This window comes from Bubalus bubalis, chromosome 8, assembly GCF_019923935.1.
Source record: "Bubalus bubalis isolate 160015118507 breed Murrah chromosome 8, NDDB_SH_1, whole genome shotgun sequence".
Taxonomy (NCBI): Eukaryota; Metazoa; Chordata; class Mammalia; order Artiodactyla; family Bovidae; genus Bubalus; species Bubalus bubalis.
In genome coordinates this window covers 55,445,365-55,470,245 of record NC_059164.1, presented here as the reverse complement: position 1 = coordinate 55,470,245, position 24,881 = coordinate 55,445,365, and the positions used below count along the sequence as shown (strand labels likewise).

The following is a 24,881-nucleotide window of genomic DNA, read 5'->3' as shown; positions in this document are numbered from 1 at the left end:
TCTAGATCCTGGCTTTTCCCACCTGTGTTCATCACTGCCTGCTCGCCATCAAGACTGATGTCTGGAGGAGTGAGGATCATGTTCATGCATCACAACTGCTCTTCTCTCTGAATTGTTAACTGTGAGTCATTCATTGGTAGCAAAAGAAAAACAAAAGAAGGAATTATTTCTTGTCTAAGCCACTGCTGTTCAACAAATGTTCTGTATCTGCGTTGTCCACTGGCCACACATGGATAGCACTTGAAAGGTGGCTAATGTGACATAGGAACTGAAATTTTATGTTAATCAATTTCTTTAATTTAAACGTAAATAGACACAGGTGGCTAATGGTGACCTTGTCAGATAGTGCGCATCTAGATGATTTGACCTGTTTAGGAAGGCAAGAGGTTTCACTTTTTTTAATATGGAAAAAGTATTTTCATAACAATTGCTACTTCTTGAAAAGTAAAACCTTTATTGATAAAAGTGTTTCATAGCATGTTGACTTAGCAACAAACAAATGGTAAAATACTAGATTTAATCCTCAGTAGTGATTCCTTACTTGAAGCTTTGTTAAACTAAGAATCTAAAAGCTAGAGTTGGCAATAACAGTATTTTCCTAGTAAATCACTTTGGAAAACGCTATTATTTGCTAAAATTAGAAAAGAGTCAATAGTTAGGACTCCCCACCGCTGCCTCTGTAAGTTGACGGTCTCTCTTGCCACCCTACCTGATCCTCACCAGCAGGTAGTCATGGAGAACCCAGGTGTTGACTTCTAATTGTGTTGCTTTCTTCCAAGTTGAAATCTCCATGGATGCACCTGATGGGTGGAGTGTAGGTCACATGCCTATCCACAGTCTGCAAGGGAGGCTGGCAAGGGGAAGACATCAACATGCTATGGAACAATAAAGGTTTTACTTGCCAAGAAGTAGCAATTGTTACGAAAATACTTTTTCCATATTAAAAAAAGTGAAACCTCCCCTGTAAGTCAACTTACAGAGGCAGTGCACATGCTCAGGCCATATATAAGAGCCACTTTGGTGGACTTGTGATAACACAGACTCCAGGGTCGTACCCCAAAGTCTGAGATTCTGTGGGTCTCAGGTGGGACAAGAATTGATGATTCTAGCAAGTTCTCAGGTGATGCTTCTGCTGCTGGGCTGGGGCAACATTTCAAGGACCTCTGACTTAGGAAACTCTCTGTTCAACAATAAAATTAAACCAAGTTTTGCATTGTAGGGCATTTCTGAATCTTTCATCTACACATGTTACTCTGGTACTCTGAAGCTCCTAGGGGAACTATGTATGCAGCACATCACATGCTGATTAGTTCATAAAACCCTTTTCTCACTGAGTATCCCATAGGCTAGAGTTGGAAAAACACAATTCTATGAAATTCTGTTTAGTTAAACATAAAGCTTAGTTTCCCATTCTTCTGCTTTGTCTATGCAGTCACAGAAAAGTTATTCCCCGGGGCTCAAATCTGAGATGGCTTTTCTTTTCTATCTGTCCTCTCCTCACAGGAGGGCTCATCTAGGGCCATGGTTTTAATGGCAGAGGGACACCCAATTTGACATCTCCACCCAGTCTCTCCTCTGAACTCTACAGACTGTATCTGCTGCCTACCTGGCATTTTCATCTGAAACAGAGCACATACTGAGCTGAGCTCATGTTTATAGCTCCCCACTGATCCAATCTGACTCTTCTCCTGGTTTCCCCTTCTCAGTAAATGGTATCACCATCTGCCACATGTACCATCATCAAATTCATTGGCAAGATCTGTCATTTCTGCAAAAATAAAGGTGTATGTAAGAGTATATGTATATGCACTTACATATACATGAACACTGCCATAATACATATCTGTATATAAATATACACACTCGTGTATATATATATATATATTTATATTTGTATCTCCTTTTATCTGTCGATAATGCTACATGCTAGTTCAAGATAGGAGCCATCTTCAATTATATCATCACATTCTTTTTTTAAAAAATATGATTTTCTGGGCCATGCCATCCTGGAGGTTAAAGTGGGGTTAAAATATAAGAGAAGATAGAAAAGTATTTCTTCAACTTTGCTCCCGTCTGTAATTGTGGAAACTCAAATGGTCCTTAGGTCTTTCCAGCTGGTTCAGGAAGATGATGAAATGTTTTGCGTGTGCTCAGGAGCTGGTTCTCTTTGTCAGCCTACCCACTCTTCCTCCTGTTGGTGTGGTGGGATTGCCCATCAACCAGAGAGGAGCCCAGATGCAGGTCATTCTCCTACTTCTCCATCCCAGGGAGAGGGGAGTTCCACACGGTGCCCAGCCTGCTCGCTCTCTCTGCTCTATTGAGCTCCATCTACATTCTTCTGAAGTGGGATAGGAAAGGATACTGAACTCCTCCATATTCTCCATCTAATTGGAAATTCAGTGAAATAGGTCAGATTTAGTAGGTCTGGGGTAAGTGTAAGGATCTATGCTGTCTTCATGGTAGGTAGAAGCCATTTGAATTTCCTTCCCTGTGGGATTTTTGCCTAGGAGAAAACACAACCCAAAGACCAGCTCTTTCTTTCCAATTTTGTTAAAACCTAAACTCACTGAATAGCTGGTCTGGTAGCTGACTCTGGTCCCAGCATGATTTCTTGTGAAATATTTGAAACAGCTTTCTATTTCTTCTCAATTTTCTTGCAGCTCTCTCTTTAAATTAGATTTCTTGTTCAAAAATTTCTTGCTTGCCTGGCATATAATTGGTGGGACACCATGTACCTCCCTAATACCCTCATTATCATTAGTGACTGTTATTAATTAATTGTTTCCAAAAAGAATCCTTCAGAAAGCTTTGCTTCTTGGCAAGTACTATACATTGCTTTCAGAATTACATCAGTTATTTTAAGAACCATTTATAGTCCATTTGGCTATGATTTATTATATAATGTTATTTATTCAATTTAAATTTCAGCACAGTGTAATAATCATGGTATTTCAAAAATATGGATATATGGATGTTTGCTTCTCTTTATATAAGTAGGTAAAAGGATAATCAGTCTTTTCTTCTCTAGAAGTGACATAAAGGAAAAATGTAATCTCTCTCCTCATGTTAGTATTTTGGGAAATGGTTTGGAAATCAGAGTTATTTAAATATTAGATACAAATGTGCATTTTTATGAACATTTCTCCATTTAAATGTTTAAAACATTTCTCTCCACTTAAATGTTCAAAAATTCTCATTATATCTCTTCAAAAATAATGATTAGAGGAAAAAATCCACTGTTTAGGACAAAAACAACTTAGAAACTTATCAATTTTTCCTGTTATCGTGAAGCTAATTTGAATAATTTTTTTAAACAGTTCATTAACTGATCTAAAACTCCCATTCAACTGAGGGACTGACATCACCTGTGTATTCATTAAAGTTGAAATGGTTGTGATTATGTCAGCTTCTTTTTTCTCTCCTGGAGATAGCTCTTACTCCCCTGTGGGGCACAGATCTGTGCCTGATATTCAATTGCATTAGTGGTAGGGAGCAGTGATGCTTCTGAATTCACAGAAGACTGAGTGCTGAAATTGCCTTCTGTCCCTTCTCTTCCACACTTGATTTTCCTGTGAACTGTTCATCACATTCTACCCCAATCCTGTGATTCACAGCATTTAAACAAGTCTTCTTGCTGTCTAGCTTCCCCCTTTAAAGAACATGGCTGTTTTTCTTCTTTTCTTTCTCCTAAGTTAAGTTGCCTCTGAAATTCAGAGTTTTCTTGCAGGAGACAGTTTTTCTCCCAAGAAACAATTTTTACCTGCAGGGAGCACTTTGTACATCAAATAGAAGTAGACTCCTTTGGGATACCTGCTCACAATAACCACCCACCTCACCTTCATGTGGAAGCTGTCTCCCAGTCCACAGGGGTGGCCCCCAGGAGCCAGGCTGATACCAAGTCTTGACTACCTCCTCTAGCATAGGGGTTAACACTTGACCCAACCTGAGTCTACTGTGGTCGCTCTCCTCAGAAAGTGAGAGTGGGATTCATCTCTGTGAATGCGCAGAATTTCATCTCTGTGAGTGACTTCCCAGCCTCCAGAACTGTGAGAAATAAATCTGTGGCCACCTAGTTTTATGGTGTGTTGTTAGAGCAGCCTGAATGGACCAGGACACGGCAACAGCAGAGCACAGAGGTACCTGAGGAAATGAGGCAGGCCTTTAGAGCCTGGGTTTGGAACTGGCACACTTTAACATCAGCTTCATTTTGCTTTCCTAATAAGTCAAGGGTTGAACACAACATTAAGATGTAGATAAATATACTCTGCCTCTTGGTAGAACTATAAGTCATAAGGCACGTTGCATGAATATGAGGCCTGAGGGATGAGTGGTGGCCAAGGAGAAGGATCAAAGCCAATGATATAATCTATTACACACATGAACTTCGGGTTTATCTGTGGGGTGACACATGTACCCCTATGTGGGCTAGAAAATAGATAGAATGCATTTGCCCTCTAGGGCAAAGCAGGATACAAAGGACAAAGCAGATACAAAAAATCAGAAAGAAGGGAGAGAGAGCTCTGATGACTTCCCTGTTACCTATTCCAGGTCCTTTTTTTTTAAGTTGAAGAACAGTTGCTGTATAATATACTATATGTTACAGGTTTGCAATACAGTGACTTGCAATTTTGAAAGTTCGGCTTCAGCATCAGTCCTACCAATGAATATTCAGGGTTGATTTCCTTTAGGATTGACTTCGAAAATGGAAAAGCAAAGAGGGAATTGTCTATAGATGGAAGAGAGAAGGGCAGAGCTTCTTGCAGCCAGACAGTCATTTTACCACACAGGGAGGTAAAAGATCAGTGTGGAGTGGATGAGGATTACGCGCAAGTCCACCCAGGACTGACTGACTGCACTCAGGCTTGCTCCAGAGTGTTCTTTTTTTTTTTTTTTTTAACTTGACTGTACTGTGGGATTTTAGTTCGCCTACCAGGGGTCAAACCCATGCCCTGTGTATTGGTAGAGTCGAGTCTTAACCACTGGACTGCCAGGGAAATCCCCCAGAATGTTTTTATATCCATCTCATCCAGTTCCCTCAGGGCCCATTTGCTCTCCAAAGTTTCAGCTCTAAAGTAACTGGCTTGAATGATAGTGGGGGCTCAACTCTTAATGGGAAAGAAATAGATCCTGAGGCCTCTCTCCCATCACCCAAGGGAATGTTTGGCTAGCTGTATTTCAAAGAGCTGTCTATACTTGGCTTCTTGAAACTCTGTCTTCCTGGCCCTCTGTGGCCACACAGCTGCTTTCCTTTATGCCTCTCAGGCTTCTCCTCCTCAGTCTCCTCTGCTAGTGGGTGTCTCAGGCCTTGGTCTGAGGCCATTCTCTCTTTAATCCATAGCCTGTCATCCATGCCTATAGCACTGAACACTGGAGTAAGATGTCTATGTCCATGTTCTGTATTTCATTGCCTACTTTCAGATTACCATTCAGCACCTCAACTTTAACATATCCCCAATTGGACTCATCATCTTTATCCTCAAACTTGCTCCTTTGAGTGAGTAAATGATTGAATTATGGCTTTCTGTGGACAGTGCTGTAATCAGAACTGGATCTAATGGTGAAAGTGTTAGGTAAAATTCAGGCTGTTAGGTAATGTAGGGTAGTCTGTATCTTATAAACGAAACTGTGATTTATTTAAAAATCTCTCTCTCTGCCTCATATTGTAGACTCAGCAGAGAGGAAAATTCCCCTGTTGCCCCATTTTCTATTTTCCCAAGAAGGAGAGCTCCTCAGAGGGTGGTAAGGGAGAGGGCGAGTGAACTATCTTTGTGTGTGTGTGTGTATGTGTGTCTTAAAAGGGGCTTCCTTGGTGGCTCAGATGGTAAGGAACTTGCCTGCCAATGCAGGAGATCTGGGTTCAATCCCTGGGTCCAGAAGATCCCCTGGGGAAAGGAATGGCAACCCACTCCTGTATTCCTACCTGGAGAATCCCCATGGAACAGAGCGCCTTAGAAAGAGGAGACTTTTCAAAGGGTGGTGAAGCAGGAGAACTCACCTTGGAGACAAATCAAGACAGATTTTTGTGTGGGAAGGTCGAGATCCTGGAGGTTGAAGAGTTGAAGTGGCCAGTGGTCTACCATCTACCTGCCTTCCTGATGGAGAAGGGAAATGGAGGCATTTCTAGTTCTGTTGGAGGAAAATGTCTGGGACTGTGGGAGGACTATTGTCACCTGGTGAGGCTGCAAGGCCTTAAAAAGGTCCTGGAGAGGGCTCACCAGGAAGTACTTGGCCATGGACTGTGGAGAAGGTTTCCTTGGCCGAACTTGGAATGGTGGGAGTGGAGTTGCCATGGAAACCATGGCTGCAGGCACTACCCACAGGGACTGAGAATCAGACCTCCCTCCTCATTTTTCTAGATCTTGTAAGGTCTGGGATTCCTGTATGATCCTAGGAGATGGTTTACTTCAAAATCCACAAATACCTAATTTCTTTTCAGTCTTATTGAGTAAGGAGGAGGAGTGGGCTTGAATCACATCTATTTTGAAATATTGCTTTTGGAGGGTTGGGAGGCATTTCATTTCTATTGCATTTGTGATGACATCAGATCACCCCACACGACTGTCTTCTGTGTTTCTGGTTGGACCCAGGCAACACATCCCTCATCACTGAAAGAACCAAGGACTCAAGCACGCAGAATGCAAACTGGCCATAAAAAACAAACAAACAAACAAACAAACAAAAAAAAAACACTTAAAAATACTTCAGTGTCATTCTAAAGGAGAGCCTTAAATCATGTTCATTAAATGCTAATATTATTTTCTAAGTATTTGTCATTTAGTAAATTTGTGGTTTCTGTCTGGGAGACAAGCATGGTAAAAAAAGAAGAAAATTGTTCTTTTGTTCCCCCTTTTTTGGTCTGAAATCAGGACTATTTATTGGAAACACATTTGAAGCATTATCTATAATATATTGAGAGTCTCCTTTGCCAAGGCACTGTGGCATCTGTCTGAAAACCATGATAAACAATGTGGGGTAGGGGTTGGGAAATGCAGAGACAGAGACAAAGAAGTCTTGCAGATCCCTGGACTGAAATTACTGAACTAAAATAACAGGAAATCTGTTCACAAGAGGCATTTCAAACACTGTGGAAGGGTTATCATTCCCATATTGTGGCGACAAGGAATCTAGCAAAGCAATCTAGCTCTTGGCCTTAGGGCTGCCAGGCCAGAATATTTTACATGCTGGTTGCCATGTTTCTGTGGCTCAACACCAGCCCAGGGGAGGGCCTGCAGACTGAGACTGAGCCTGTAGCCCAGGTCATTGGTGGAGGAAAAGGGTCAGATTCTAGACTGAATGAAAATGAGATCATATGCAAAATCCCTCCATTAGTCAGACACTTGCTAGATTATAGTTCATCTATTTTTGGTCAGAGCTCTTTAGTAAAATAGGGTAGAAAGCAAAGAGTTTTGAAGAGACTAAGATGATCAAGAGATAGAAAGTACAGAGAGTCCTCATTAACCATCGACCCAGACCCTTATTTCTGTTCAAAATTTACCAAGTAGAGGTATATATATATCTTACGGGCTTCCCAGGAGGTGCTAGTGGTAAAGAACCTGCCTGCCAGTGCAGGAGACATAAGAGACATGGGTTCAATCCCTGGGTCAGGAAGATCCCCTGGAGAAGGGCGTGGCAACCCACTCCAGTATTCTTGCCTGGAGAATCCCATGGACAGAGGAGCCTGGTGGGCTATAGTGCATGGGGTTGCAAAAAGTCGGACATGAAAAAGCAGCTAAGCACACATGCTCGCAGAGGTATCTTACAGATTTTATGTTTCTATTAAGATGGATTTTGGCAATATCGACTTAGCAATTAGGATAATTGCTGCTTGTGTCAATTTGGCCTTTACTAGAGTCAACAAGAAAGAGTTATTGAAATATTTTAAAGAAAATCACCATGCTTTTACATAATTATTCTGCTTTTGGCTTAATGTAATATTACAGATGTGTTTGAAGCCCTCTTTGCACCTTTTGCAATTTTACTCCTTTTTCTTTTCCAAAGCTAAGCCATTATCTTGAAATGTGTGTGTTTTTCTGCCTGAACTACTTTAAAAACATATACTGTATTTGTATCTATAAACATTACAATTATTTTGTTTGTAAACTTGAAATAAATGATATAGTGTAAAATCATGTCCTACATATTATTTAACTCAATAGCAGATTTTTATTAGTAGCTCACTCCAGTACTCTTGCCTGGAAAATCCCATGGACGGAGGAGCCTGGTAGGCTGCAATCCATGGGGTCACTGAGGGTTGGACATGACTGAGAGACTTCACTTTCACTTTTCACTTTCATGCATTGGAGAAGGAAATGGCAACCCACTCCAGTGTTCTTGCCTGGAGAATCCCAGGGACGGGGGAGCCTGATGGGCTGCCGTCTATGGGGTCGCACAGAGTTGGACACGACTGAAGCGACTTAGCAGCAGCAGCAGCAGTTATTGAGATATAATTCACATGCCATGCAATATTCACCCAATGGCATAAACAATGTCATGGTTTCTAGTATATTCAAAGATATATGGAGCCATTGCCATGATTTTTAGGACATGAATATTTTCATCATCTGAAAAAAAAGAAAACCTGTGCCCATTAGCTATTGCCACCCCATTTTCCTCTCTTCTGTCCTTCTCGGAATCCTAAGCAATCATTAACATGTTTTATGTCTCTTAGATTTCCCCATTATGGACATTTTATGGGAATGAATTCATACAATATTTGGTCTTTTGTGACTGGTTTCTTTCACTTAGCATAAATGTTTCCAAGATACATCATATTGTAGCATATATCAATACTTAGATCCTTTTTTATAGACAACTAATAGGTCAGGAAGCAACAGTTAGAACTGGACATGGAACAACAGACTGGTTCCAAATAGGAAAAGGAGTACTTCAAGGCTGTGTATTGTCACCCTGCTTATTTAACTTATATGCAGAGTACATCATGAGAAACGCTGGGCTGGAAGAAGCACAAGCTGGAATCAAGATTGCCGGAAGAAATATCAATAACCTCAGATATGCAGATGACACCACCTTTATGGCAGAAAGTGAAGAGGAACTCAAAAGCCTATTGATGAAAGTGAAAGTGGAGAGTGAAAAAGTTGGCTTAAAGCTCAACATTCACAAAACGAAGATCATGGCATCCGGTCCCATTACTTCATGGGAAATAGATGTGGAAACAGTGTCAGACTTTATTTTTGGGGGGTCCAAAATCACTGCAGATGATGACTGCAGCCATGAAATTAAAGACACTCTTTGGAAGGAAAGCTATGACCAACCTAGATAGCATATGCAAAAGCAGAGACATTACTTTGCCAACAAAGGTTCATCTAGTCAAGGCTATGGTTTTTCCTGTGGTCATGTATGGATGTGAGAGTTGGACTGTGAAGAAGGCTGAGCGCCGAAGAATTGATGCTTTTGAACTGTGGTGTTGGAGAAGACTCTTGAGAGTCCCTTGGACTGCAAGGAGATCCAACCAGTCCATTCTGAAGGAGCTCAGCCCTGGGATTTCTTTGGAAGGAATGATGCTAAAGCTGAAACTCCAGTACTTTGGCCACCTCATGTGAAGAGTTGACTCATTGGAAAAGACTCTGATGCTGGGAGGGATTGGGGGCAGGAGGAGAAGGGGACGACAGAGGATGAGATGGCTGGATGGCATCACTGACTCGATGGATGTGAGTCTGAGTGAACTCCAGGAGTTGGTGATGGACAGGGAGGCCTGGTGTGCTGCGATTCATGGGGTTGCAAAGAGTCGGACACGACTGAGGGACTGAACTGAACTGAATATTAGTTTCTGTGGATAAATCACATTTTGTTTGTCCCTTCATCCTTGATAAACGTTTGAGTTGTTTCCGCCTTTAGGCTGTTGTAAATAATGCTGTTATAAACATTTATGAACAGTTTTTGGTGTGGACATATGTTTTCTTTCTCTTGGGTATATACCTAGGAGTGGAATTTCTGGTTCATAGGGTAACTTCACATTTAATCATTTGAGGAACTTATAAACCATTTTCCAGGGTCTGTGCCATTTTACATTCCCATCCATAGTGTATGAGAGTTCTTATTTCTCCAAGTGCTTGTTAACACTTGTTATTATCTCACTTTTTAAAGGCTAGACGTTCTAGTGGGTACTCTTTATGTATTCTGGATATAAGTCCCTTATAAAATATATAATTTGCAAATATTTCCTCGCATTCTGTGAATTGTCCTCTCACTTTCTTCATGGTATCCTTTGAAGAACATTCTTGATGAGAAAGTTGCTCAGTCATGTCCGACTCTTTGCGACCCCATAGACTGTAGCCCCCCCAGGCTCCTCCATCCATGGGATTCTCCAGGCAAGAATACTGGAGTGGGTTGCCCTTTCTTTTTCTTATGCTTTTGGTGTCATATCTAAGACTCTACTGCATAATTCAAGGTTGCGAAGATTTACCTCTGTATTTTCTTCTAAGAGTTTATGGTCTCATATTTTTGTTTTTGATCCACTTTGAATTAATTTTTGTATTTTGTGTGAGGTAAGGGTCCAATTTCATTCTTGTGTATGTGGTTATCCAGTTGTCTCAGCATCCTTTGCTGAGAAGACCATTATTTTCCTATTGAATGATCTTGGCACCCTTGTCAAAAATCAGTTGGCTCTCTCTCTCTCTCTATATATATATATATATTTCTGAACTTTGAATTCTATTCCACCAATCTATAAGTATATCCTTGTACTAGAACCATACAAAGATTCATTCTTTGCTGTTGGTTTCTGATAGACTACTTTAGAATTAAAGCTGTTCCAGAGCAGTGATTCTTATCCTGGCTGCACCCTGGATACCCTAGGGGAAGTTTTATAAAAATACTGATGCCTGGTTCCAACCCCTGGAAATTCTGGTTTAATTTGTCTGGGATGTAGCCTGGGCACTGGGACTCTTAAAAACTCCCCTGATGCTTCTAATGTGAAGTCAAAATTGAGAACTACTATTCGTGATTAATGCCTATATTTATTGGCCAAAAGTCTCTATTAGTGATGGGTGATAGAATACAAGTTTAAGTAGCTTAGGAAAAATAAAGAGGAAGACCTCCCTGCGGTCCAGTGCTTAAGACTCTGAGCTTCCACTGCAGGGTATGTGGGTTTGATCCTCGATTGGGAAACTAAGGTCCCTGCATGACACATCCACCACCCCCAGAAAAAAGAGGAGAAAGATTTACAAGTTTATAAGATCATGGCAGTTGCAGAGCTAGGAATAATTGCAGTCATTCTCTACCACAGCAGTGAGCCCTCTCCAGAGACTCGTGGGAAGCTCTGAGCTCATCTTGTAATAGCTTCCAGTGATGAGAGTGTCTTTTTCCTCATAGCTCCAGCAGGGGAAATCTCCAAGAAAGGCCCTGTTTGCTTGACTTGGGTACCCGTCCTTCTCTGGACCAATCTTTGTGGCCCACATATGGGCAGGTGATTGGGAGGAGGGCTTGTTGGACAAACAGAGAGTAATTTAGACTTTGGTTAACTTTAACTTTCTTGAATATATTCATAAATCTGATAGTAAGAACAAGTCTCTAAGAGTCACAAGAGAGATGTAAAGGCATTCTTAAATATTGTGTTAAATTATGTTACTCATTTAATAAAATTCATAATTTGGTTTTCCTTGGCAAGTTGCCTAAGCTTCAGTAAAAAGATACTAGGAGGAGGGAAGGATTATTGCTGAAGCTAATATGCTGAAAGTGATACCAAGGGAGGAGAAAGGTAAGTTATCTTGTAAAAGTTCAGCAACTTTTCCTGTTTAGCTAAGGGGTAAACAGTCCTTGAGGAAAGCCCCAGCAAGAAATAGCTATAAAAAACAACTTTCAAAACTTGGAGGGGAAAGCATGGGAAGGATAATAGGAAAGCTTTGGAATCAGACAGTAGATGTCAATTCTTAATAAAGATATATGCTTGATGTTAAATAAATTAATCTTTCTAAATCTCAGTTTCTCTATCTGCAGAATGGAGATGGTGCCTAGTGTATAGGATCATTGAGGAAGTTCAGTATTACGCATCAGGCATACAGTAAGTGCACAATAAATGTTACCACTTACCATTTCCATCCTTTCCCATAATAAATAATGATCATAATGATGATGATGTGTTTATAAGCAAGGTTGTATTACATCTAGTGTACCGTGTATCGAGACGGTAGGCAAATTTTCATGAGGTTGACAAAAAGATGGCTCAGATTAAAGGTTTAGTTCCTAAAGTAGTAAACTTTATCTAGAAATTTCCCTTATACAAATAAGACATTGCTCTATTACTATAACATAAAGGAATTTGGGGGTGTCAAATTTATACTCCCAACAAAATGTAGTCTCTAACTTATTTGTTAACAGGCAGACGGTTTGTCAACCTTCCATGCTTTCTAAGTTTTCCCACTGACCTGAAGCTGCTTTGGGCCAGCTGCTGAACAGTGGGATCAACTCTTCTCTGCTTCAGGGAATCCATGAGCCTTCTGGCTGACCCAAGATATAAGTGCAGAGAAGGACATCTGTATCCTGAGTCATTGCTATGATGGAGGCTTCCAAGAAGCTGCACACCAGAGGCTGCTCTTGGATACTTGGGCCTGAGGTCCTAGAGAAGGACCTCACACCTTGTTCATTTCTAGACAAAACCTCACTTGGGTTGATCTGATCAGGTCTTTCTCAAACTCTCCCTTTTCTCCTGTCCATTGTCTCCTTCTGGTTTCCTTGCAAGCTCTCTGGACTTCCTTCTCACCACCCCACCTCCTTTCCTGCATGCCGTGTGTTTCTCTTGGTTCTCTCCTACTCATTTACACTGATGGAGTCAACTACCAATTATGTGTAACCACTCACAGATCTATGTTTCTAGACCTCAACCCCTCTCTTGACTAGTTTTCACATATGCAACGTTTGTATGCTTCCCACTGGCTGTCTCCCAAGCACCTCTAACTCAGCATCTTTTTCATCTTTGCTTCCTCTCACCCGAACCTGTATTTCCAGTACAGTGAAAGGCATGTCTATTTACTGGTCATGTAACCCGGAAACCTGGAAAGTCATCCCTCTCCCTGTTTCCATCCAATGTAATGAATAATACTAGTAGCTGATATTTCTGCTAGTATTATTAAACCAGAATTATTAATAATACAGAGCCATAATTCCCTGGATCCAGAGTCCTGCTTTTATTTTCTTTTCTGCCAGCTTAACTGCCAGCCAGTTTTCAGGTCTTACTGACTTTACCTGGATAACTATATTTTAGATCCTTCTTCTTGGGCCTGTCCTTTCTATCCCACTCTTAATGCCTTAATCCAGTCCTCTAAATGGTCTCTCTGCTCTGTTTTATCTTCTTTCAACCCTCTCCACATTGTAGCAAGATCTGAACCCCTTTATGAGACTGACTGCAAATCAAGTAAGCCTTTGGCATTTACCCCCCTGAATTAGACTGCTCCTTTATACACTCTCAAATCAGTGTCTCATGCAATACTCTACTTGTCTTCTCTTTCATTCTACAACCCCAGTATGATGAACATTTTAATTCATTGTTTTATATGGTTCAGATGGTAAAGAATCTGCCTGTAATGCAGGAAACTAGGGTTCTGATCCCTGGGTTGGAAAGATGCCCTAGAGAAGGAAATGGCAACCCACTCCAGTATTCTGGCCTGGAAAATCCCATCGACAGAGGAGCCTGGCAAACTTCAGTCCGTGGGGTCATAAAGAGCTGGAGATGACTGTCAATTTTAAGCAATTGACACAGTAGTTCATCAGCTGTTCTTTCAGAGCTCAGTCTCACCATATTTAGTATTCACAGAGGGTTCATTTCAGCTTTCCTCAGTACCTTGTTGAGTTCCTCCCAGCTGCAGCTCTCATTGACAGAGATAAGTGCTGTGGTGTCAGGGAACAGGTGAAAAATGGTCCCATAGTCTCTATCGACACAGGGATTGACATGCTACATTACCATGGGAAGGCGGACTCAGTTGAGAGCTTTGGAAGAGCTGGTGCTTAGTACAGACAGGCTGATTTTCAAGTAGAAATGTGTGCTGTATATGTGAATCTTCCCCACGGAGCTATCATGGTTAATTAAGAACAGGGTCATAAGATCCTTGATAACCAATAATAAGCTATGCTGTTTGGCAAACTGAGGTAAACAGACTCCTTTCTTTAAAAAAAATTAAGATGAACAAAAGTTTGCCAGAATTTGTTAATTTGCTACAATGTGGAGTGACTTTTAATGAGCTATAAAAACCCATTGCCGCTGCTGCTGCTGCTAAGTCGCTTCAGTCGTGTCCGATTCTGTGCGACCCCATAGACGGCAGCCCACCAGGCTCCCCCGCCGTCCCTGGGATTCTCCAGGCAACACTGAAGTGGGTTGCCATTTCCTTCTCCAATGCATGAAAGTAAAAAGTGAAAGTGAAGTCACTCAGTCGTGTCTGACTCTTCGTGACCCCATGGACTGCGGCCTACCAGGCTCCTCTGTCCATGGGATTTTCCAGGCCAGAGTACTGGAGTGGGGTGCCATCGCCTTCTGCGATAAAAACCCATTACATGTTACCAATTATTTTCTAGAGGATTTATGGAATGTTTAGGATCTTAGAAACTAGACTATTTGAGTAATTAACAAAGACTACAAAATTCAAAAAGTAAAAAAAAAAAATATATATATATATTATAAAAATTATCTCTTCCCCAGAGGTAAACCTGTTAACAGTTTCTTGTGTTTTCAGAGATAGTCTATTGTAGGATAAATTTGAAAGATTTTTTTAATCAAAACAAGCATATCCATTTCTCTAATACCTAATGGGTTGCCTGGTTTTTAGTAGGTATTCTATAAATGCTGATTAAAGGAAACTGTTTCTGAGTAATGGTTTAGTAAATTTCATGAAAGTATTTTTCTTTCAAGTTAAAATTTCCCTTTGGTCATCACATAACAAAAGCAACACAAAATTAAGCAATGATATGACAAAGTGAAAAAGAGATGTGTACAATCTGAATTGCTTTATTACAAACCAAAAGCTAACATCATATTCAACAATGAAAGGTTTGAGATTTCTCGCTAATAGCAGGAACAAGACAAGGAGGCCCACCCTCACCACTCTAATTCAACACAGTAATGGAACTCCTAGCCAGAACAATGAGGTTAAAAAATAAAAAAGGTTTCAAAGTCATCCAAATCAAAAAGGAAAAAGTAAAATTGTCTCTCTTTGCAGATGATATAATCCTTCTTGTTATTGTTATTTTTGATTGCACTGAGTCTTTGTTGCTATGTGGAGTTTCTCTAGTTGCGGTGCATGGGCTGGCTTCTCTCGCGGAGCACAGGCTCTAGGCACGTGGGCTTCAGTAGCTGCGGCACACATTGTTCCAAATGGCCAGCAGGCACACAAAAAGATGTTCAACATCACTGATTATCAGGGAAATGCAAACAAAACCACAATGAGGTATTACTTCACACCTGTTAGAATGGCTGTCATAAAAAAGACAAGAGATAACAGGTGTTGGTGAGGATGTGGAGAAAAGAGAACCCTTGTACACTGTTGGTGGGAATGTAAGTTGATGTGGCTACTATGGAAAACAATATGGAGGTTCCTCAAAAAATTAAAAGTAGAGCTGCTGTTATGATTCAGCAATCCCACTTCTGGGTATATATTTGAAGGAAGTGAAACTACTCTCTTGAATAGATATCTCCACTCCTATGTTCATTGCAGCATTACTTAAAATAGGCAAGACATAAAAGCAACCTAAGTGTCTAATGATGAATGAATGGGTAAAGAAAATGCAATGTGTGCACGCACACACACACACCCATACACTATGGAATAATAGCCACAAAAAAGAAGAAAACCCTCCTTTTTTGTGACTATGGGTAGTTTTTATGGACATTTTATTAAGTGAAATAAATCAGAGAAAGACAAATACTAATTGATATTACTTATAGTGGACTCTAAAAAGACAAACTTATAGAAATAAAAAGTAGAATGGTGGTTGCCAGGGTTGGGTTCAGATGAGTGGGAAATGGCAACCCACTCCAGTACTCTTGCCTGGAAAATCCCATGGACGGAGGGGCCTGGTGGGCTGCAGTCCGTGGGGTCGCTAGGAGTCAGACACGACTGAGCGACTTTACTTTCACTTTTCACTTCCATGCACTGGAGAAGGAAATGGCAACCCACTCCAGTGTTCTTGCCTGGAGAATCCCAGGGACGGGGGAGCCTGGTGGGCTGCCGTCTATGGGGTTGCACAGAGCCGGACATGACTGACGTGACTTAGCAGCAGCATCATAGTGGACTCTAAAAAGACAAACTTATAGAAATAAAAAGTAGAATGGTGGTTTCCAGGGTTGGGTTCAGACGAGTGGGAGAAAGGGGAATCTTGGCCAAAAGGTACAAACTTCCAGCTATAAAATAAATAGATTTGGGGGAGCTAATGAATAGCATGGTGACTATAATTAGTGATACTCTGTCATATACTTGGAAGTTGTTAAGACTTAGACATTAAATATTATCACCACACACACACACACACACACAATTATTTGAGGTGATGGGTGTGTTAACTGATCTTATTTGGGGATCATTTAACAACATGTATCTGTATCCAGTCGTCACATTGTACACCTTAAATTTATGTGTGTTATATATCAATAATATCTCAGTAAGGCTGAAACAAATACCTTTCAGAGGAGTCAAAGATTTTAACATAAAAAATAAAACAATGGAAGTCACAGAAGAAAACATGAGAGAGAACTTCCTGGGGAATAGGGAGTGAAGGAGGCTTTTTTCACCATAGATTTTTTTATACTTTATGGATGTTGTACATGTATATGTATTACCTAGTCAAATGTTTTCTAATAAAATGAAATAATTAAGAGAGTTCAGAAATAGAACTCTCCTAGTTCTGTTAGTATACTCTTAGATTTCTCTGGGATTGCTTGATCATACGGTAGTTTTATTCCTAGCTTTTTATAGAAATCTCCACATAGTTCTCCATAGTGGATGTATTAATATACATTCCCACCAACTGCGTGAGAGGGCTCCCTTTTTTTCATATCCCCTCCGGCATTTATTGTTTGTAGATTTTTTGATGATCACCATTCTGACCAGTGTAAGGTGATACCTCATTGTAGTAACTGTCTTAATTCTAATAGTATATAAATAGAAATATTGTATACATTCAAGTGATTTTTGACAAGCATGCTAATGTAATTCAGTGTTGGAAAGAAAAGATGTCTTTCAACAAATGCTACAGCTATTGAATATCCATATGGAAAAATAGTAGAGTCCATCCTAATCTCAAACCATATAACATTTTATTAAATTTTCGTTTACAATTGGAAGATAATTGCTTTACAATGTTGTGTTGGTTTACGCCATACACCAATGTGAATCAGCCATAGGATACATATGTCCCCTCCCTCTTGAAGCTCCTTCCCACCCATGACCCCATCCCACCCCTCTAGGTTGTTGCAGAGCACTGAGCTGAGCTCCTTGGTTATATGGCAACTTCCCACCAGCTATCTATTTCACATGTGCTAATGTGTATGTTTCAGTGCTATCCTCTCACTTTGTCTCATCCTCTCCTTCCCCCACTGTGTCCAGTCTGTTCTCCATGTCTGAGTATTCCTCCCCTGCAAATAGGTTCATCAGTACCATTTTCTGGATTCCCTATCCATGCGTTATTTTTATACAATACTTTTTCTCTCTTTCTGACTGATTTCACTCTGTATGATAGGCTCTAGGCTCATCCACTTCACTAGAACTGACTCAAATTCATTCCTTTTATGGCTGAGTAATATTCCATTGTATATATGTACCACGACTTCTTTATCCACTCATCTGTTGATGGGCATCTAGGTTGCTTCCATGTCCTAGCTATTGGAAATAGTGTTTCAATAACATTGGGGTACATGTGTCTTTTTCAGTTATGGTTTTCTCAGGGTATATACCCAGTAGTGGGATTGCTAAATCATATGGTAGTTTTATTCCTAGCTTTTTAAAGAAATCTCCACATAGTTCTCCATAGTGGATGTATCAATTTACCTTCCCACAAACTGTGTGAGAGGGTTCCATTTTCTCTACATCCTCTCCAGCATTTACTGTTTGTAGATTTTTTGATGTTGGCCATTCTGACCAGTGTGAGGTGATTCCTTTTTGTAGTTTTGATTTGCATTTCTCTAATAATCAGCACTGTTGAACTTTTTTTTCATGTTTGTTGGCCTTCTGTATGCCTTTTTTGGAGAAATATCCGTTTAGGTCTTCTGTCCACTAAAAAAAATATTTATTTGGTTGCACCAGCTCTTAGTCGTGGCATGTGGGATTTAGTTCCCTGACCAGGGATCAACCTGGGCCTGCTGCATTGGGAGTGCAGAGTCTTAGCCACTGGACCACCCGGAAAGTCCCCTTCTGACCAGTTTTTTGATTGGGTTGTTTGTTTTTCTGATATTGAACTGCATGAGCTGCTTGTATACATATAAAATTTCTGACACAGGTTGATGATAGTCCTAAACGTAAGAGCTAAAACTATAAGCTTCCAAAGGAAAACATAGAAGGAAATATTTATGACCATACATTAGTCAAAGATTTGTAAAAGTGAAGGTTGCTCAGTCGTGTCTGACTCTTTGCAACCCCACGGAATATACAGTCCATGGAATTCTCCAGGCCAGAATACTGGAGTGGATAGCTTTTCCCTTCTCCAGGGAATCTTCCCAACCCAGGGATCGAACGCAGGTCTCCCACATTGCAGGCGGATTCTTTACCAGCTGAGCCACAAGGGAAGTCCAAAGATTTCTAAGGCAGGACACAAAAAACATGAAGAAAAAATCGATAAATTTAAATCCATTACATTTAAACCTGCATGTATTGAGCAAGTCATCTCTTCTCTCAGCTCCCAAACTGCTCCTCCAGTCCCGGTTTTGTAATAATGAAGCTGCAAACTAAACATTTCTTTGCCAGTTAGTGTAATGCCAGGCTTTGTCAGTAGAGGGCACTAAAGTAACATTGCAAGATGATAGCAACATGAACTTTTTGGGGTAATGGAAATGCTGGGCGCTAAAATGGTTGTCCAGCATCCCATGCAGCTGTTTAAGATTTAAACTAGTTAAAATGAAAGTTACTAATTCAGTTCCTCAGTCCCAAAGCCATTTCAAGTGCCCAATAGCCAGTGTGGTCAATGACTACCAAATTGAACGGGTACAGAACATTTTCATCATCACAAAAAATTCTGTTTGATAGCACTGCTCTGTATCTTCATTGTGTTGAATGGTACACCACTGTATACATTAATCAAAATGCATCAAACTGTACACTTAGAGTTAGTTTTATGTAAATGACACTTCAACAAAAATTACTGTTTGAATAAAAAGGTGTTAGTGTGTTAGTCTAGGGTTTTAGTCATTTTTATCAGTGAAATTGTACTATTAAATAAAAGTCTTACAAACATCAATGTTGCCACCCACCCCTCTTTTTTTGTTTTTGTTTTGCTTTTTTTTGAGCCAGGAGCAAGCAATGCTACAGTCTTCAGTTAACATTTATTCTGCATTTCCATTTTTAAACCAGATTTTCAATTCTTATCTTACTTTAGAAAATTAAAAGCATATCCTTTGGAGAGTCAAACAATTTAATAACCATTTTTTCAATGCTATTCATAAAGTTTGATGTCCTATGAGAGCTGCCAACAATTTAAATCTTTCTCTAAGATGGTTTAAGCAATTATTAAAAAATTATTTGATGCATGAAATAAAATATTCCTATCTAGCTCGATTCCCAGATGTTAGATGATTGCCTTTTCCAGAAAAATGAATAGCTTTTGAGTGACAAAAACCATGGAAATAACTCGATGGAGGGGCTGAGGTATGTTTTGTTCAACAAATTGTATCTTGAGCACCTGAACAGAACCTGGCACTCAGTAAGTTTCTGGTGAGTGATTGATTTGGGTGGATGAATGAATTCAGGTACTGGGGGAAATCTGTAATTAGTTATAGACTTTGAGACATGGTATACACCACAAGCAAAGAACAGAAGAGAACTGGAGAAATGCATAGCTATTATTTTTTAACTGAACACCTCCCCCAAATTTCTTTTGACTGAGTACCTGGGCAAATTTCCTGATTTCAAATCCATTTCCTAAAGCAAAGGGCAAGCTGGATGGCACATTTTAGGCATTTAAAATAGCAAATACCAGCTTCTGTGCATCTATATACTTTAAACATTTAAAACAGGCAATTGAACTCCTACCTCAGGGACTTCTATCCAGCTACCTGCCTAGGCCTTCCTTTGCTATCCCCCAGAGATGAAGTCAATGTACTTCAATCCACTCTCTCCTGGTCTTATTTTTGTATCTGAGTGATAAGAACTGCTCCTTTCCTCAGACACCACTGATAGAAACCAGGGAGTCTCTAGAGGAAGATCTCTTTTTCCCACCTTCTACAGCCAATCAGTTGCCAGCACTTGCTAATCCATTGTAAACTGGAATGTCTCTAGTTGTGTCCAGAAGTATCACTGGGGGTAGATAAAGACTGGAAGAACAGACTGGAAAGTTGGAATTGATGGTAACTGGGAAGTGGAGGCTCTCATAGGGTGCATTCTCAGAAAGTGGCCCCCATTTTCCTGCAGTAGTTGTTAAAATTATAATGAAAATTGCTTAGAAGAAACAATGTGAAGGGAAGACTCTAATATGGAGAAAGTAGTTGGAGCAATGGTAACATTTTCACTTGTTATCTTTTCTAAGCAGCCAATGACAGAGACAGATTCATTCTTTGTTAAATCCTTTGTCTCTAGTCCCACTTCTATTTTAGTTCTTTTCACATCTTGATATCAGTGTCATCCTCATAAAATCAAAATTTTAATTCTTCCCTACTTACAAACCTTTAATGGTACTCTTTGATAACCAGTAGGATGGCTAGAATCAAAAAGACCAATAATAGCAAGTGTTGACAAGGGTGTGGAAAATCATACACCACTGGTAGGATTATAAAATGGTACATCACTTTGGGACTAATCTGGCTCCCTTGAATCATTAAATGTGAGTTACCATATAACCCAGCAATCCCACACTAGGGTATATACTCAAGAGAAATGAAAACTTATGTCCACAAAGAAACTTGTACACAAATGCCTATAGTTGAATTACTCGTAATAGCCAAAAGGTAGGAACAACCCAAATATCCATCAAAGGATGAATGGATGATAAAAATATAGTATATCCATATAACAAATATTATTTAGTTATAAAAAGTATGAACTACATGATACATGTTACAACAAGGATGAACCCTGAAAATATTATGCTAAGTGAAAAAAGCCAATTACAGAAGACCACATATTACATGATTCCATTCTTATTAGATGTCCAGAATAGGCAAATCTATAGAGACAAAAAGAAGATTGGTGGCTGCTTAGGACTAGTGGATGGAGAAGGAAATGGCAACCCACTCCAGTATTCTTGCCTGGAGAATCCCATAGACGGAGGAACTTGGCAGGCTACAGTCCATGGGGTTGCAAAGAGTCGGACATGACGGAGCGACTAAACCACCACAGGACTAGTGGAGAGCATGGAGTATGATGATTGACAGCTAAAACTTGTGGGTATTTTTTTTTTTTGAGATAATGAAAATATTCTAAAATTTTGAGTTGCATGCACTTGTGAGTATATTAAAAATCAGTGAGCTGTACATTTTAAATAGATGAATCATATGGTATATGAATTGTATCTCAATAAAGCTACTAGAATAAACACATCTAAAAATCTTTTGTGTTCTACATAGTAAAGCACAAATTGATCAGTTCTGCATTCTGTGCAGGGCTGGCTTCATGCTCAGAAATCCTCAGAAATATTCCATCACTGGGCTCCACCATCATGTAATCAGTCCTGACGGACTCTTTTTCATCCACATACAGTCCCTGGATGTTCCAGACCTCTCCTAGTGTTCAATTAGCTCTTGTTGATGCTGCGTCCTCTGCTCGGAATGTCTTTCCCAATTGCCCTTTCTTTCTGAGTCCTGCCAAACAAACGCCTACTTATCTTCCAGGTCTATTCACTGGTCACCTCCATTTCAATACCTCTACCCAACCTTCCTGGGCTGAATTGATGTCTCTGTCTTTTGTGCTCCACTCTGCACCTTGTACAGAAGTGTCTCCCAGCATCTCTGGAACTTGTTTCTCATGTGTTTCTTTATCCCTGTTTAGACTGTGAGTTTTTCATTGGCAAAGATATTGCCATTTTGTTTTCCCTCCACAACTTCTTGCTGCTTGACTCTGTTTGACATCTGCTGGCTCATCTCTGCCACATACTAAAACTGAAGCTTAAGAGGAAAGATCAGAGTTCTATCTTGGTTTATTTCACACCCTTCCCCTGCTGCTCTGTGGTTCTGTGTATTCTGGTAGCTGCAGATAGCCTCCTTCCAGATTATCTGTCCAAATGATGAATCTGACTCTGAGCTCTGGCCCCTGCCAACAAGCTTTTGGCTATGCTGTGCATGCACCCTGTCTGGTCCCTTTGGACTTGCACCTCTGGAAGTTGACTGCAGAACTGTGTACTGGATTGTGAACCTTGCTGGGTTTCTCCAGTTCAACTAGATAGCCCACACTACCAACTGTGTTTTGATTTTAAACTGAAGGGACCAAGAGCTGTGGGCACTGCCGAAGCTATCCCAACCCAGCTCCTGGTTCTGTGTTCCTAATCAGCCTTATCTTATGTTAGTTATGTCTTGGCACATTTTCCTCTAATCCTAACTGCAACTTCTACTGGCACAGTTTTCTCTGATCCTTTCTCTTTCTTTTTTAAAAAATAATATTCTAAGTATTTTTTAGAAAATTGAAGTATAGTTGATTTAGAATATTGTACTGATTCCTGTTACATAGCAAAGTGATTTAGCAATATATGGGTTTACTCATAGCTCAGTTGGTCAAGAATCTGCCTGCAATGCAGGAGACCTGGGTTCGATTCCTGGGTCAGGAAGATCCTCTGGAGAAGGAAATGGCAACCCATTCCAGTACTCTTGGCTGGAGAACCCATGGACAGAGGAGCCTGGCAGGCTACAATCTATGATGTTGCAAGAATTGAACACGACTGTGCAACTAAGCACAGCACATACATCAGTTCAGTTCAGTTCATTCACTCAGTCATGTCCAACTCTTTGCAACCCCATGAATTGCAGCACGCCAGGCCTCCCTGTCCATCACCATCTCCCAGAGTTCACTCAAACTCATGTCCATCGAGTTGGTGATGCCATCCAGCCATCTCATTCTCTGTCGTCCCCTTCTCCTCCTGCCCCCAATCCCTCCCAGCATCAGAGTCTTTTCCAATGAGTCAACTCTTCTCATGAGGTGGCCAAAGTACTGGAGTTTCAGCTTTAGCATCATTCCTTCCAAAGAAATCCCAGGGCTGATCTCCTTCAGAATGGACTGGTTGGATCTCCTTGCACTCCAAGGGATTCTCAAGAGTCTTCTCCAACACCACAGTTCAAAAGCATCAATTCTTCGGCGCTCAGCTTTCTTCGCAGTCCAACTCTCACATCCATACATGACCACCTGGAAAACCATAGCCTTGACCAGACCCACCTTTGTTGGCATACATATGTTATGTTTTTTATGTTCTTTTCCATTGTGGTTTATCACATAGTTCCCTGTGCTATACAGTAGGACCTTGTTATTTATCCATTCTGTAGAAACAAACCCAACCCTCCAACTAACCCCAAATTCCAGCTTCATCCCTCTCCCAGCCCTTTCCCCCTTGGTAACCACAGTCTATTTTTTATGTCTGTGAGTCTGTTTCATAGATAGGTTCATTTGTGTCATATTTTAGATTCTACATATAAGTGATATCATATGGTATTTGTCTCTTTATGACTTACTTCACTTAGTATGATGATCTCTAATTCCATCTATGTTGCTGTAAATAACATTATTTTGTTCTTTTTTGTGACTGAGTAGTATTCCTTTGTATATATGTACTTCATCTTCTTTATTCATTCATCTATCAACGGACAGTTACGTTATTTCTGTGTCTCGGCTATTGTGAATGGTGCTGCTATAAAGGTAGGGGTGCGTGTATCTTTTTGAATTATAGTTTTGTCCAGATATATGCCCAGGAGTGGGATTGTTGGATCGAGTGGCAACTTTAAATTTAGTTTTTTGGGGAACTTCCATAATGTTTTCCATATTGGATGTATCGACTTACATTCCCACCAACAGTGTAGGAGAATTCCTTTTTATCCACACCTTCTCCAGCATTTGTTATTTGTGAACTTTTAAATGATGGCCATTCTGACCTGTGTGAAGTAATACCTCATTGTAGTTTTGATTTGCATTTCTCTAATTTAGTAATGTTGAGCATCTTTTCATGTGCCTCTTGGCCATCTGTATGTCTTCTCTGGAGAAATTTCTATTTGGTTCTGCCCATTTCTTGGTTCAGTTGTTTGTTTGTTTTTGTTATTGAGTTGTATGAGCTGTTCGTATATTTAGGAGATTAAGCCCTTGTCTGTTGCATCATTTGCAAATATTTTATCCCAGTCTGTAGGTTGTCTTTTCATTTTGTTACAGTTAACCTTACTGTGCAAAAGTTTGTAAGTTTGATTAGGTCCCATTTGTTTATTTTTGATTTTATTTCTATTGCCTTGGAACATGGACCAAAGAAAACATTAGTATGATTTATGTCAGAGAGTTTTGCCTATGTTCTTATTTAGAAGTCTTATGTGTCATGTCTTATATTTAAGTCTTTAAGCTATTTTGAGTTTATTTTTGTGTATAGTGTGAGGGTGTGTTCTAACTTCATTGATTTACATGCAGCTGTCCAACTTTCCCAACCATCCTTGCTGAAGAGACTTTTTCCTCACTGTATAATTTTGCCTCTTTTGTAAAAGATTAGTTGCTGTAGATGTGTGGGTTTATTTCTGGGCTCTTCATTCTGTTCCATTGATTCATATGTCTGTTTTTGCA

General features: G+C 40.1%; 1 protein-coding gene across 1 annotated transcript in view; it reads left to right on the top strand.

Annotated features, from left to right (window-relative positions):
- LSMEM1 (leucine rich single-pass membrane protein 1) overlaps positions 1-24,881 on the top strand; it is a 128,357-nt gene that overhangs the window by 41,182 nt on the left and 62,294 nt on the right. The window contains exon 6 of the mRNA XM_045166400.1: positions 11,956-12,019. The gene's annotated coding sequence lies outside the window, so the exon portion shown is untranslated. The remainder of the gene's footprint in view (positions 1-11,955; positions 12,020-24,881) is intronic.